The sequence below is a fragment of the Bombina bombina genome, chromosome 1, assembly GCF_027579735.1.
Source record: "Bombina bombina isolate aBomBom1 chromosome 1, aBomBom1.pri, whole genome shotgun sequence".
NCBI lineage: Eukaryota > Metazoa > Chordata > Amphibia > Anura > Bombinatoridae > Bombina > Bombina bombina.
Window position 1 is genome coordinate 100401538 of NC_069499.1, and position 16849 is coordinate 100418386.

The following is a 16849-nucleotide window of genomic DNA, read 5'->3' on the forward strand; positions in this document are numbered from 1 at the left end:
ATCTGCCTCACTAACCCTATAATAAATAGTATTAACCCCTAATCTGCCCTCCCTAACATCGCCGACACCTAACTTCAATTATTAACCCCTAATCTGACGACCGGAGCTCACCGCTATTCTAATAAATGTATTAACCCCTAAAGCTAAGTCTAACCCTAACACTAACACCCCCCTAAGTTAAATATAATTTAAATCTACCAAAATAAATTAACTCTTATTAAATAAATTATTCCTATTTAAAGCTAAATACTTACCTGTAAAATAAATCCTAATATAGCTACAATATAAATTATAATTATATTATAGCTATTTTAGGATTAATATTTATTTTACAGGTAACTTTGTATTTATTTTAGCCAGGTACAATAGCTATTAAATAGTTAAGAACAATTTATTAGCTAAAATAGTTAAAATAATTACAAAATTACCTGTAAAATAAATCCTAACCTAAGTTACAATTAAACCTAACACTACACTATCAATAAATCATTAAATAAACTACCTACAATTACCTACAATTAACCTAACACTACACTATCAATAAATTAATTAAATACAATTCCTACAAATAAATACAATTAAATAAACTAGCTAAAGTACAAAAAATAAAAAAAAACTAAGTTACAAAAAATAAAAAAATATTTACAAACATAAGAAAAATATTACAACAATTTTAAACTAATTACACCTACTCTAAGCCCCCTAATAAAATAACAAAGCCCCCCAAAATAAAAAAATGCCCTACCCTATTCTAAATTACTAAAGTTCAAAGCTCTTTTACCGTACCAGCCCTGAACAGGGCCCTGAACAGGGCCCAAGAAGTTCAGCTCTTTTGCCTGTAAAAAAAACATACAATACCCTCCCCCCAACATTACAACCCACCACCCACATACCCCTAATCTAACCCAAACCCCCCTTAAATAAACCTAACACTAAGCCCCTGAAGATCATCCTACCTTGTCTTCACCTCACCAGGTATCACCGATCCGTCCTGGCTCCAAAATCTTCATCCAACCCAAGCGGGGGCTGGCGATCCATCATCCGGTGGCTGAAGAGGTCCAGAAGAGGCTCCAAAGTCTTCATCCTATCCGGGAAGAAGAGTAGATCCGGACCGGCAACCATCATCTTCCAAGCGGCATCTTCTATCTTCATCCGATGAGGACCGGCTCCATCCTGAAGACCTCCGACGCGGACCCATCTTCATCCGGCGACGTCCAACTGAAGAATGAAGGTCTTTAAGGGACGTCATCCAAGATGGCGTCCCTCGAATTCCGATTGGCTGATAGGATTCTATCAGCCAATCGTAATTAAGGTAGGAATATTCTGATTGGCTGATGGAATCAGCCAATCAGAATCAAGTTCAATCCGATTGGCTGATCCAATCAGCCAATCAGATTGAGCTCGCATTCTATTGGCTGTTCCGATCAGCCAATAGAATGCGAGCTCAATCTGATTGGCTGATTGGATCAGCCAATCGGATTGAACTTGATTCTGATTGGCTGATTCCATCAGCCAATCAGAATATTCCTACCTTAATTCCGATTGGCTGATAGAATCCTATCAGCCAATCGGAATTCGAGGGACGCCATCTTGGATGACGTCCCTTAAAGGAACCTTCATTCTTCAGTTGGACGTCGCCGGTTGAAGATGGGTCCGCGTTGGAGGTCTTCAGGATGGAGCCGGTCCTCATCGGATGAAGATAGAAGATGCCGCTTGGAAGATGATGGTTGCCGGTCCGGATCTACTGTTCTTCCCGGATAGGATGAAGACTTTGGAGCCTCTTCTGGACACTACTATAAAGAATAAGATGCACAGATACTGATATAAAAATCCAGTATATAAAGGTTTAAAAACTTAGAAGCTTTCAGTTTAGCTCTGTTGAAAAGGTAGCTGGAAAGCCCACTGCAAGTGGGAAATAAGACAATCCCCCCCCCTCCCCCTTCTTTTGCATATGAAAAGACCCTTTACACAAACAGGAGCAAGCTGGAGAAGGTAGCTGACGGTATTCAAATAAAGTTTGGGGCTTGGTTAGGAGTCTGAAAATCAGAGCAATGTTATTTAAAAATAAGCAAAATTATACATTTTTTAAAAAAAAACAAACTTTCTGGGCTTTATAAATAGATCATCTACAAAACATTTATGCAAAGAAAAAAATGAGTGTATAATGGCCCTTTAAGTCTGTCACTTGTTCAATATATTCTGTATTAAAGTGTGTGCAGTACCGTACTCCCACCACTGAGGTTGCTGTGACTTTTGATTTAACTTTATTGTAAGTACCAGTTTCATTGCTTACAGTATATTTTTTTTTATCTGTGGTCTTCTATTACATTGAAGTTTAGCAGTGTGTAGTCAGGTGTCGGGTAAGGAAAGCCACAAGAAGTGATATACTAAGGAGGGTAGAATGCAATGTGTGATCAGCATCTCAATAGTGTTGCACAATTTGGAACATTTGATTTAACATGTTGTAAGTGAATGGAAAATGTTCATGATCCACAAATAATAAATAAACAGTGAATATATTAGTAGTTAAAATTAAAACCTTGCTTTTAGAGAACATATGTATCACATATGCCTTTAACATATATATGCCTTTAAGAATTAAGACTTATTTGCCTTTAATAAATAAGTTACACTTGTTTTTTCACTCTGCTTCCCCTTTCTAGGCAGATGCTCTTATCTAGGTTGGGGGATGTTGCATTCCAATACAATTATAGTGTTAGGCACTAACATGAGAATATTTGATTGTTATGAGAAAAACACTTATATGGCTAAAATGCTTGGTAAATTAAATAATTGACATAACGTTAAACATGCTTCTAAACCTAAGGTTTAAAGAATTTTTCTTTCATGGTTCAGATAGAGAATATAATTTTAAAACACTTTCCAATTTACTTTTAATTTGCTTCATTATCTTTTGTGGAAGAAGTAGCAATGCATTACTGGGAGCTAGTTAATGCATTGGGGGAGCCAATAACATGAGGCATATATGTGCGGCCACCAATCAGTAGCTCCTGTGCCTACCTAGGTATCCTTTTCAACAAAGGATACCAAGAGTACAAAATAAAATAGATAATAGAAGTAAATTGGAAAGTTGTTTAAAATCACATTCACTATCTGAACCATCAAAGACAAAATTTGTGCTTCATGTCCTTTTTATTATAAGAATTGCTAAGGGGGTAATGGAGTCTTTTGTGTAACATCTTGGAGTATCACATACAGCACCTGTGGAATTTGCCTGCATTCCATTGAATGATGACTCTCAGCGCTGTTGCATGCTTTTAATGCATTATCCGAAACCCGAAGATAAGTAATGCATGTATAGTTTAATCACTGCCTTGTGTTACTATATTGTAACTGCTTAGTTGTGATACATTTATAAGCTGATTACTGATTTGTGTTATTACAATAAGTTCATAATAAACACTCATTATTATTCTGTATTTTGGGTAATTTTCTCTTTTCCAGTAATATAGAAAGAACAAGTGTTTGCTTCTCCAGCGCCAGGACGAAACATGTTACATTTTAATGAATTGGAGTATGTCATATTGCATTGGAATGTAACTTTTAGTGATATTAATTAATAATTGCAGGCATTATCTTAAGAAGTATTGCCTCTCTATGATAATGTATTTGCAAATAGTACAAAATAAATAATTACATTTTCTTGAATTATAGTCTGCCCCTTCACTCTTGCCACAGTAATATAACCACTGCTTTTTGCCAAAGGGAATAGTCACTACTGTACATTATCTTTGACAACAAGCATGCTTGGTGTACACTCACACTGAGTTTGCTGTCTCAAACAGTACAGCCTCTCATTGACTCTATCGATTTGCCCTTAATGATTTATTTATTTATTTTCTGTCAGAACAAGTTTTGGTTCTGCAAAGTACAATTCAGGTATGTTTAATAATAATAACATATTTTGCAAATCTACAAATGCGCAAAAGATGATGTTGCATTATTGCAATTGATGTATTAATAGGACATAAGCAAGTTAGAACCAAAATACAATAAATGGCGCTAAATATGACCACACAAGTTACCCTAGACTATAGTGTTATTGGCTCTTTCCATATTAATATAGGGAACCTTTTTTTATAAGGTTACATCCTTCTGTTTAGAAATGAGCATAAATGTACAAAAAGAATATGCTCTAATGCAGTGTTTGTAAACCGCGGTCCTCAAGTACCCCAACAGGTCAGGTTTTCATTATAGCTGAACAGGAGCACAGGTGAAATAATCAGCTGATGGGTGAGAGCAGCTTAGTAACCATGGTTACTGATCAGCTGATTATTTCACCTGTGTTCAGCTATAATGTAAACCTGGACTATTGGGGGTACTTGAGGACCGTGGTTGAGAAACACTGCTCTAATCCTTTATAATAAAAGCCTAAGTGTGTTTTTTGTCTGAAGCTGTCATGCGCAGTAGAGACTGCGCGCGAGGACAAACACACCTGGCCTTCCAACTGACCTGGTGTGGAATGGGCGTGGCCGGGTGGGTGCGGAGTGGGCGTAGCCGGATGGGTGCAATGTGGGCGTGGCCAGGCGTGACATGGGCGCGGTCGGGCATGACGCTGGCGGGGCCAGATGCCGAGAGACAGAGAGATCTAAAGAGGGGGGATAGAGAGAGCAGAAGGATAGAGAGAGAAGAAGAGGGGGGATAGAGGGATAGAGAAATAGCAAAAGAGAGAGGGGGAGAGAGAGGGGTAGAGAGACAGCAAAAGAGAGGGGGGAGAAAGACAGCAAAAGAGAGGGAGGAGAGAGACAGCAAAAGAGAGGAGGGAGAGAGACAGCAAAAGAGAGGAGGGAGAGAGATAGTAAAACAGAGGGGGGGGGGAGAGACAGCAAATGAGAGGAGGGAGAGAGACAGCAAAAGAGAGGGGGGAGAGAGACAGCAAAAGAGAGGGGGGAGAGAGTACAAAAGAGAGGGGGAGAGAGTGATAAAGAGAGGGGGGAGAGAGCGCAAAAGAGAGGGGGGAGAGAGCGCAAAAGAGAGGAGGGAGAGTGCGCAAAAGAGAGGAGGGAGAGTGCACAAAAGAGAGGGGGGAGAGTGCGCAAAAGAGAGGGGGGAGAAAACGCAAAAGAGAGGGGGGAGAGTGCGCAAAAGAGAGGGGGGGAGAGAGCACAAAAGAGAAGGGGAGAGAGCGCAAAAGAGGGGGGGGAGAGAGCGCAAAAGAGAGGGGGAGAGAGCGCAAAAGAGAGGGGGAGAGAGCGCAAAAGAGAGGAGGCAGAGAGGGGCATAGAGCGCAAAAGAGAGGGGGAGAGAGTGCAAAAGAGAGGGGGAGAGAGCGCAAAAGAGAGGGGGAGAGAGCGCAAAAGAGAGGGGGGGAGATAGCGCAAAAGAGAGGGGGAGAGAACGCAAAAGAGAGGGGGAGAGAGAGGGAGAGACAGCAAAAGAGAGGAGAGAGCAAACGAGAGGAGAGAGAGAGAGCAAACGAGAGGGGTAAGAGAGAGAACAAAAAAGAGGGAGAGCGACAGCAAAAGAGGGGGGAGAGAGAGCAAAAGAGAGGGAGAGAGACAGCAAAAGAGGGGGAGAGAGAGCAAAAGAGAGGGGGGGAGAGACAGCAAAAGAGAGGGGGGAGAGAGAGAGCAAAAGAGAGGGGGGAGAGAGAGAGCAAAAGAGAGGGGGAGAGAGCCAAAGAGAGGGGGAAGAGAGAGCAAAAGAGAGGGCGGAGAGAGAGAGCAAAAGAGAGGGGGAGAGAGAAAGCAAAAGAGAGGGGGGGAGAGAGAGCAAAAGAGAGGGGGGGAGAGAGAGAGCAAAAGAGAGGGGGGAGAGAGAGAGCAAAAGAGAGGGGGAGAGAGCCAAAGAGAGGGGGAAGAGAGAGCAAAAGAGAGGGCGGAGAGAGAGAGCAAAAGAGAGGGGGAGAGAGAAAGCAAAAGAGAGGGGGGAGAGAGAGAGCAAAAGAGAGGGGTAGAGAGAGCAAAAGAGAGGGCGGAGAGAGAGAGCAAAAGAGAGGGGGAGAGAGAAAGCAAAAGAGAGGGGGGAGAGAGAGAGCAAAAGAGAGGGGGGGAGAGAGAGAGTAAAAGAGAGGGGTGGAGAGAGAGAGCAAAAGAGAGGGGAGAAAGAGAGAGCAAAAGAGAGGGGGGATAGAGAGAGAGCAAGGGGTGGGACCGCTGTACTGCAAAAAATGGCCCTTGTACACGGGCTTTAGGACTAGTATTTTAATATTTCACTATTGCTTACATGTTACTCAGCTCGAGGGCAGCAATACACTATTGGGACCTAGCTGAACACATCTGGTGAGCCTATGACAAGAGGCATATGTGTACAGCCACCAATCACCAGTAATGTATTGCTGCTGCTGAGCCTACCTAGATATGCATTTCAACAAAGGATGCAAAAAGAACAAAGTCAGTGTGTTAATAAAATTAAATTGAAAGTCTCTTAAAATTGCATGCTCTGTCTGATCCATGAAAGTTTTAATTTTGGCTTTTATGTGTCTTTAAATTATGGCTAAATATAATAGGGGCTTTCATATGGCGTTATGGTGTTGCCATTAAAGCGCTGGAAAGAGAGAATGTATTATTAGCTGTATAATACTTTTGTACTGACAGGTTAGGCACGCATGTGCTCTGTAGTATGTATTTTTTATTAAAGGGACATGAAACCCCAAATGTTTCTTTCATGATTTAGATAAAACATACTATTTTAAACAATTTTCGAATTTTTCTATTATCAATTTTGCTTCATTTTCTTGGTATCCCTTGTTAAAGGAGCAGCAATGCACTACTGGGAGCTAGCTGAATACAGTGAGCCATTGACAAGAGACATTTATGTGCAGCCACCAATCAGCAGCTAGCTACTAGCTCCTGAGCCTACCTAGGTATGCTTTTCAACAAAGGATACCAAGAGAACTAAGCAAATTTGATAACAGAAGTAAATTGGAAAGTTGTTTAAAATTGTACGCTCTATCTGAACCATGAAAGAAAAATATTTTTCCCAATACGTAAATATTGTTGACAATTGGATTGTGATTACTCAGAACTTTATAAACACTGATCGGGAGCAAAAAAAAAACGTAGACAAACAGGATTGGAATTGACACGAAAGTTTAAACTAAGGATACAGAGTTAAAGTGATAGTAAATCCTAGCGTTTGTGGAATGCTAGGATTCTCCAGTGTAGCAAATAAAGGGGACTTTCAGTGATGAAGTGTAAAATACTTTATTTGTCTGCAGCGTTCACCGCACTGAGCGCCTCAGGCCACCCACAGCAGAACGCTATTTTACACCTCTTAGCCAATGGCTGTGCGCCCTAGCTGGCATTATGCTGGATAGCTAGCAGGCTATTGGCTAAGATCACCTCAGTGATAAAATAACACTCTGCCGTGAGTGGCCTGAGGCGCTCAGTGCGGGGAATGCTGCAGAAAAATAAAGGATCTTTCAACATGAAGTATTTTAAACTTCATGACTGAAAGTCCCCTTTATTTGCTACACTGGTGAACCCTAACGTTCCACAAACGCTAGGATTTACTATAACTTTAACTCTGTATCCTTAGTTTAAACTTTCGAATCAATTCCAATCCTGTTTGTCTACGTTTTTATATTTTTGCTCCCGATCCGTGTTTATAAAGTTCTGAGTAATCACAATCAAATCGTCAACAATATTTTCGTATTGGGAAAAGTTCAGATTGGATCTGAGCAGATAATTGCCCATACAATGCTTGCACAGCAATGGCTTTGGCAATTATAATGCTCTCGACCATGGGCGTGACCATTTATTTAGGCGACAAAATGGACACATCTAATTCAACTTATTAATTCTATAATATTGCTTAAGAGCTATACACTCAAGTGTCAATATGTGGTCTAGATTCATTAAACCTATATTATTTATATTGTATAGTCTCTCAGCAGTGAGTAGGACAGACATTTACATATGTATTTGTATTTAATAGACAGATGTCTTGTACAGCTAATGAGATCTGCAGACAACGCAAGAAATTGGAAATCACAACTGAAACATAGAGAAATGCCGTTTAGCAACCACTCTCTTAATATCGTAGTTTTTATTTAAGGCTTTCAATTTTGGAATGTGAAAGTACAGTATTGTGGTCTTTAAGAATGAGGTTTGGCTTGGCAATCGCATCTTCATGATTGGGAGTTAAATATTTGCTATTTAGTCTTGTTTGTTTAAAACCGCAGCCTTCCTACAGTTATAAACCTTATTCTGTACAATCAGAGAATTTGTGCACATCTTCAAGCATTTTATATCAGCAGTGTTTTTAATAATGTCTTAGCCAATATTATACATATACACACCTGGTGTGAGCCCGCCAAGATATGCTCTACTGTGAAAGTGTTTAAAATAGAACATTAATACAAAGAGATAAATATAATTAAAAAGGGAATCACTGTCTGAATCACATAAGTTTTATTTTAACTTCTATGTCTGCTTAAAGGGACAGTCAACACAAAATGTTTTATTGTTTAAAAAGATAGATAACGCCTTTATTACCAATTCCCCAGCTTTGCACAACCAACATGGTTATATTAATATACTTTATAACATTTAAACCTACAAATTTCTGTCTGTTTCTAAGTCACTACAGACAGCCTCTTATCACATGCCTTTTTATTAGCTTTTCACAACAGGAAACTGCTAGTTCATGTGAGCCATACAGATAACATAGTGCTCACTCCCATGGGTTCTAGCAACAAAGCACTAATTGGCTTAAATGTAAGTCAATAGATAATAAATAAAATGTCATGTGATCAGGGGGCAGTCAGAAGATGCTTAGATACAAGGTAATCACAGAGATAAAAAGTTTATTAATATAAATATGTTTTCTGCGCAAAATAAAGGGATTATCTATCTTTTTAAACAATAAAAAAATTTGAGTTGACTGTCCCTGTATAAATTTTCAATCTTGTAATTCTTTTTAATGTAAAATAGTAATGTACAATATTTTAGACACTGGAGTGTCAGAGACATTAAATTACTTAATCAGTGATGCCACATAAATTTCAAAAGTATGTCAAAGGATCCCAGCAGGAAAAAAACCCCTGAGAAACAGTGACCTTCTGGCATAAACCAATCAGAGCTATTCTACATACACAATACTGTCCTCAAGTCATCAAAGCACACAAATGAGCACAGGTGAAATTAGCAGCTGATATTTGAAACAGATTAGTAACCATAGCTATTGATCAGCTGATTATTTTGCCTCTGCTTTGGTTCAGAAACCATGAAAATCTGTCCTGTTGGTGTGCCCTAAGGACTGGTGTTGAAAACAAGGCTCTATATCACTGCGTGTGCCCTGACCTCAATGGCTGTGTCAGAAGGATATTGAATGGAAGGAAATGTTTCCTAGCTTGCATGGAAAATACTGAATTAATGGAGAGGAAAATGCGTCCATTATTTTCCTTTGGTTATTATTTCCACATCTGTCCATAGAAATTAGTAAATCATTTCTGTATGTGCTTTTGCTGCCAGTTAAATGAACACACAATAAAAATGTTCTATCTGTCTCAAGCTATAAGAAATATTTCTCAAACCAATATATCTAATGACTTTTAACAATTTGAAGCAAATAGACATTACAGTCATGCGCCTAGATTACGAGTTGTGCGTTAGGGTAAAAAAGCAGCGTTAAGAGGTCCTAACGCTGCTTTTTTACGCCCGCTGGTATTACGAGTCTTGAACGTTTAGGGTCACCGCACACTTCTTTGGCCTTACCGCAAAACGACTTACGTAAACTTTGTAAAGTCTTTTTTCTATGGGACTTCCATAGCGCTGATATTACGAGTCTGTCCTGGGAGGCCAAAAAGTGAGCGGTACACCCTACTCCGTCAAGAGTCCTAACGCATTTAAAAGTCAGTAGTTATGAGTTTTATGGTACAATGCCGTAACATAAAACTCATAACTAAAGTGCTGAAAAGTACACTAACACCCATAAACTACCTATTAATCCCTAAACCGAGTCCCTCCCGCATTGCAAACACTATAATAAAAAGTTTTACCCCTAATCTGCCGCTCTGGACACCGCCACCACCTACATTATATGTATTAACCCCTAATCTGCTGCCCCCAACATCGCCGACACCTACATACTATTTATTAACCCCTTATCTGCTGCCCCCAATGTTGCCCCAACCTACCTACATTTATTAACCCCTAATCTGCCGCCCCCAACGTCGCAGCCACTATATTAAAGTTATTAACCCCTAAGTCTAACCCTAACACCCCCTAACTTAAATATAATTACAATAAATCTAAATAAAATTACTATCATTAACTAAATTATTCCTATTTAAAACTAAATACTTACCTATAAAATAAACCCTAAGCTAGCTACAATATAACTAATAGTTACATTGTAACTAGCTTAGGGTTTATTTTTATTTTACAGGCAAGTTTGTATTTATTTTAACTAGGTATAATAGTTAGTAAATAGTTATTAACTATTTAATAGCTACCTAGCTAAAATAAATACAAATTTACCTGTAAAATAAAACCTAACCTAAGTTACAATAACACCTAACACTACACTATAATTAAATAAATTAACTAAATTAAATTAGCTAAAGTACAAACCCCCCCCACTAAATTACAGAAAATAATAAACAAATTACAGATATTTAAACTAATTACACCTAATCTAATAGCCCTATTAAAATAAAAAGCCCCCCTTAAATAAAACCCCCCTAGCCTAAACTAAACTACCAATACCCCTTAAAAGGGCCTTTTGCGGGGCATGCCCCAAAGTAATCAGCTCTTTTACCTGAAAAATAAATAAAGACAACCCCCCAACAGTAAAACCCACCACCCACACAACCAACCCCCCCAAATAAAATACTATCTAAAATAACCTAAGCTCCCCATTGCCCTGAAAAGGGCATTTGGATGGGCATTGCCCTTAAAAGGGCAGTTAGCTCTATTGCAGCCCAAAGTCCCTAACCTAAAAATAAAACCCACCCAATACACCCTTAAAAAACCTAACACTAACCCCCGGGCCGAAGTCCTCAACGAAGCCGGGAGAAGTCTTCATCCAAGCTGAGCGAAGTGGTCCTCCAGACGGGCAGAAGTCTTCATCCAGACGGCATCTTCTATCTTCATCCATCCGGAGCGGGTCCATCTTCAAGACATCCAACGCGGAGCATCCTCTTCATCCGACGACTAAAGCTGAATGAAGGTACCTTTAAGTGACATCATCCAAGAGGGCGCCCCTTAGATTCTGATTGGCTCAGCAATCATGCAATCAGCCAATAGGATTGAAGTTCAATCCTATTGGCTGATCCAATCAGCCAATAGGATTGAGCTTGCATTCTACTGGCTGATTGAACTCCAATCCTATTGGCTGATTGCATCAGCCAATAGGATTTTTTCTACCTTAATTACGATTGGCTGATAGAATTCTATTAGCCAATCGGAATCTAAGGGACGCCATCTTGGATGACGTCACTTAAAGGTACCTTCATTCAGTAAGAAGACTCCGGATGAAGAGAATGCTCCGCTTCGGATGTCTTGAAGATGGACCCGCTCCGCATCAGATGGATGACGATAGAAGATGACGTCTGGATGAAGACTTCTGCCCGTCTGGAGGACCACTTCGCTCGGCTTGGATGAAGACTTCTCCCGGCTTCGTTGAGGACTTCGACCCGGCTTGGATGAAGACTTCTCCTGTTAAGTCGATCTTCAGGGGGTTAGTGTTAGGTTTTTTTAAGGGTGTATTGGGTGGGTTTTATTTTTAGGTTAGGGACTTTGGGCTGCAATAGATCTAACTGCCCTTTTAAGGGCAATGCCCACCCAAATGCACTTTTCAGGGCAATGGGGAGCTTAGGTTTTGTTAGATAGTATTTTATTTGGGGGGTTGGTTGTGTGGGTGGTGGGTTTTACTGTTGGGGGGTTGTTTGTATTTATTTTTCAGGTAAAAGAGCTGATTACTTTGGGGAAATGCCCCGCAAAAGGCCCTTTTAAGGGCTATTGGTAGTTTAGTTTAGGCTAGGGCTTTTTTTATTTTGGGGGGGGGCTTTTTTTTATTTTAATACGGCTATTAGATTAGGTGTAATTAGTTTAAATATCTGTAATTTGTTTATTATTTTCTGTAATTTAGTGGGGGGGGTTTTTGTACTTTAGCTAATTTAATTTAATTTAGGTAATTGTATTTCATGTAGTTAATTTATTTAATTGTAGTGTAGTGTTAGGTGTTATTGTAAATTAGGTTAGGTTTTATTTTACAGGTAAATTTGTATTTATTTTAGCTAGGTAGTTATTAAATAGTTAATAACTATTTAATAACTATTCTACCTAGTTAAAATAAATAAAAACTTGCCTGTAAAATAAAAATAAATCTTAAGATGGCTACAATGTAACTATTAGTTATATTGTAGCTAGTTTAGGGTTTATTTTACAGGTAAGTATTTAGTTTTAAATAGGAATAATTTAGTTAATGATAGTAATTTTATTTAGATTTATTTTAATTATATTTAAGTTAGGGGGTGTTAGGGTTAGGGTTAGACTTAGGTTTAGGGGTTAATACATTTAATATGTTGGGGGTGACAGATTAGGGGTTAATAAATGTAGGTAAGTTGCAACGACATTGGGGGTGGCAGATTAGGGGTTAATAAATAGTATGTAGGTGTCGGCGATGTTGGGAGCAGCAGATTAGAGGTTAATACATATAATGTAGGTGGCGGCGGTCTCCGGAGCGGCAGATTAGGGGTTAATAATTATAATGTAGGTGTTGGCGATGTCGGGGGTGGCAGTCAGATTAGGGTCAATAAGTGTAAGATTAGGGGTGTTTAGACTCGGGGTTCATGTTAGGGTGTTAGGTGTAAACATAACTTTTTTATCCCCATAGGAATCAATGGGGCTGCATTAAGGAGTTTTTGCAGGTGTTAGACTTTTTTTCAGCCGGCTCTCCCCGTTGATTCCTATGGGGAAATTGTGCACGAGCACGTACGACCAGCTCACCGCTGACTTAAGCAGCACTGGTATTGGAGTGCGGTAAGGAGCAAAATTTTGCTCAACGCTCACTTCTTGTCTTTTAACAATGGGTTTCTGAAAACTCGTAATACCAGCACTGCAGGTAAGTGAGCTGTGAGAGAAAACAGCTCGTTAGCACCGCACAGCCTCTAACGCAAAACTAGTAATCTAGGCCTGTGTTTGTAATCTGCATTTTATGAGGTTTTGAACAAAAGAGAGGAAGCTGGAGAGCAATACAAAATGTCAATAACATCAAAGCGTTTAACATATGTAAAGTTTAGACAATGAGAAATGCCAGAACAAAAGGGCAATGATCTTAGAGAATCTTGGTGAAATAATAAGAATGTGTGCCTACATGGGCTGATGTGGTGTATATCATTTGTACAATATAGAAAGATCAGATATTATAGCTACAAACATTATAGATTTTATCTGAAGAGGGGCAGAGTCCAAAAAAGCACAAACCTAAATATCAAGGACACCGGGGGTATTGGCGATGGACCTAGTCGCCTTCTGCATACTCCTATCATTACTTTTTGATTTTATGCTTGCTTATCTTTATACACGCATACACTGAGCAGACCCTTCTGGTCTCTCTACATATATGTTCTACAGGGTAGACACGTTTCTAGCCTACTTTCACACCCAATCATGTGCACGCTGGAAGACTGACTCATCCATTGTTCCCCTTGACTAGTTAAATGTTGTATTGGGCTGGATGAATATTGCAGTCCCAAGACAGAGTGCTATTGATATGTGGCCATGGTGAGGGCTTGTGGATAACTGAGACAAGCAACAGTGAAGACAAAAGGCAAAAAAAAAAATGTTATTCAGAGCAGAGGCATAAAAAAAAAGAAATTTAAAGTAGGCGAATAGGAATAAAGAAACACTACCGTAAGCAAGGAGATATACTAATGTGTTGGGCAGTTTAAGAACCATCTTTAATTATACATTTGAACAGAGGCTGCTTACTGTAATATACTGCTGAGGGAGGGTGCGCAGGTTGATGCTGATTGGTTTTGCATTTGCCAGATGTCTAGCAGTGATGGAAGACTGAAAGAGCTGTGGAAATCAGACTATCAGTGCTCAAAGCAGACTGGATTTTGCATCTTTCTTTATACCACAAAGTTACTATGGAAGAAGAAAGGTGGAAAATGTGCTGCAATAGCAGGTTTATACAAGCTGAAGGCCGAATAAGTTAATCAAAGGACTGCTTCAGGCCAGAGTGTGACTGGGCTTGGGCCAAAACAAAGATCTAGATCATTGTAAAGAATCAGGCTTAGTGTCATGTTCCGGTGTATATGCGCTCAGGACACAGACCCTCGGGGCAGTGGTAGGGAATTGGAGACACCGACCCCTGACCCGGGGAAGAGTATCCTGGACGTGGATAGATGGTATTCTGTGATTCATAGTTGCAAGAAGTTATTGTAGAAATCATGGAGAGTAAAACATATGTATACAATATATTCTGGCTTCAATGGAAACATATATTGATACTTTATAGTTAATAGGAGTAGCTGCAGGATTCATGAGTAAAAAATATAGCAATGTAAGATGTTCAGGCTTCAGAGTAAACTGGTAGTAGATTGTAACTCATAGATGCAAAGAGTTGTTGCAGGTTCACAGTACATAATATTATTTAGAGCTGTATGCCAGAGTAATAAGTAGAGCAGCACAGGTGATAGACAAATTGCAAGTTTAAGGAATTAAATACTGTTTGTGCATATATTGGAGAATCACAGGAAAGCTGTTTAACTGAACACATAGATGCAGAGTTCGGAATATATTAATATATTTGCAGGAGGATATTTCAGCTATGACAACTTGTAACAGTGAATAGTTATAAAGTTTTGAGTATGATGCTGTTGTAGCAATTAGAGAGTTAGTATAACCAAATGCATACTTGTAATTTAGAATAAGTTCAGAGTTTGTAGCAGTGTCCTGGAAACAAAATGGGAATTATATGGATACTTGCGATTAGATGATTTTAAGCTTAGCTAAAAGGAAAGGCTGTAGTTTGAATATGCTGGTAAAATCCATACTGGAAAAGTGACAGACCTCTGTTGTTCTGGAACAAAACTTCAAAGCTAATGCAATGCACATTAGGCCTTAGATGATTAAATAAAGAGGCTGAGGGAATCTGCTGCATGAATGATTAATTAATTTGGCAGGTAAGTTGAATGCAGATACTCCCCATACTGTATGATTGTCAGTAGCAGGGAAGGGAGTCTTAAAGGGACAGTGATATCAGGCAGGCATATGTTACACTTAAAATCTTGGAAAGGATGTAGCTCATTATACAAAATGTATTTTATTGAGTCTGATAATAATAATTCATTCATTAGAGCAGTGTTTTTCAACCAGTGTGCCGTGAGAGATCCTCAGGTGTGCCGCGGCAGACTGACAATCACTATGATTGTTTGTGAATGAATGTCAATATGTCATGTATAGTTTGTAGGAGGCATGGCATGACAGCAAAGTACAGTGTGTGTATATATATATATATATATATATATATATATATATATATATATATACTGTATATATATCCTGTATTAGGCTACAATGTGTGATTTTGTAAAATTTTGGGATGGTGGTGTGCCACAGGATTTTTTAATGCAAAAAAAAGGTTGCAAATCACTGCATTAGGGAACTTTCACAACCAGGTAAAGATTTCACCTTGAGGACTCAAAGTACTAATTTAGTTTCCTTTATTTCGGGTAAGATAGTCTGTGAAAAATCTCTGTTCCTATGTGGTTTCTAGCATCTTTTGGGTTGACCTGTCCCAGTTTTAATTTTGACCTAGTAGTTTCTTTATCACTAACAGAACTATTACTTTGAGAGAAACATTAAAATTATTAATAAAACCCAGTAAAGCCAAAAGATCTCATAAATAATGTTTGTTTTATACAAATAAAGAATAATTATTAATTTTTTACAGTACATCTATTTGCTTTTCAATCATTTTTATCCCACCCTATAGGTTATATTCAGTGTATTTGTCTGGGACAAATCTAGGAGTGGCACAATATGGTCCCTATTCAATTGGCTGGAAAACCCTGCTATTAATATGAGATCACGAATTGTACATCTTGTTCCTCTAATTGTACATAGAAGGGGGTATAAGGAATATACCATCCAGTTGTGGTTGCCAGTGCAGCTAGGAGTGCGTATATTTTAAAGATTTATTTACCCTTAATAATCAAAACTAGGTAAAGAAAATATATAAGCCAATGCATAACAAAACATACAAAGTTATCAGGGGTGGATTTATAATAAGGCAGAGTAGGCATGTGCCTATAGGCGCCCTCCATAGAGTGACCCCTGTCTGTGCCTATTATAAATACTGGTCAATCGGTGACCTTAACTAAGATGGCAGTGAAATAATAGCACTGTGCATGCATTGTGGCCTCTTTGTTAAGGTCACTCTGAGTATTACACATGCATGGCATGCGGCTTCCCCTAAGCATGCACAATAACGGATGATCCTATTATTTCACTGCCAGTGGTCATCTTAGTTAAGGTCGCCAGCAACTCGGTGAACAGTCCACAGGCCTGCGGGGATTCAGATTTTGGTGCCTACGGACACCTGGGCTGTAAATCCAGCCCTAAATATTATTCTGATGATCAGTGCAGAAATGCCACACAGCACAGCTGGAAATTGCTCAAATGTCCCAAAGACTCAGAGAATGTTTACTGAAGCCCCCATGAGATAGGGGTGCCTTAAAATTATGCTTTCCCTTAGTGGACATTCCTTCCATTAACATCTTTAGTGGCATGAGGTTGGAGATACATGCTGTCTCACACATCAAATGAGAACCGCGACACTTTATGGAACAGTTTATCGAAATGTTTGTAAAATATTAGTGTCTGCTTTGTTATAATATAATAATGTCTCTCTGAATAGAACAAAAGGTATA

At 39.1% G+C, this 16849-nt stretch overlaps 1 protein-coding gene across 1 annotated transcript in view; it reads left to right on the plus strand.

The window, feature by feature from the left end:
- The window catches only part of FBLN5 (fibulin 5), a 147384-nt gene that overhangs the window by 9335 nt on the left and 121200 nt on the right, over positions 1–16849 (plus strand). The gene's annotated exons all lie outside the window — the stretch shown is intronic.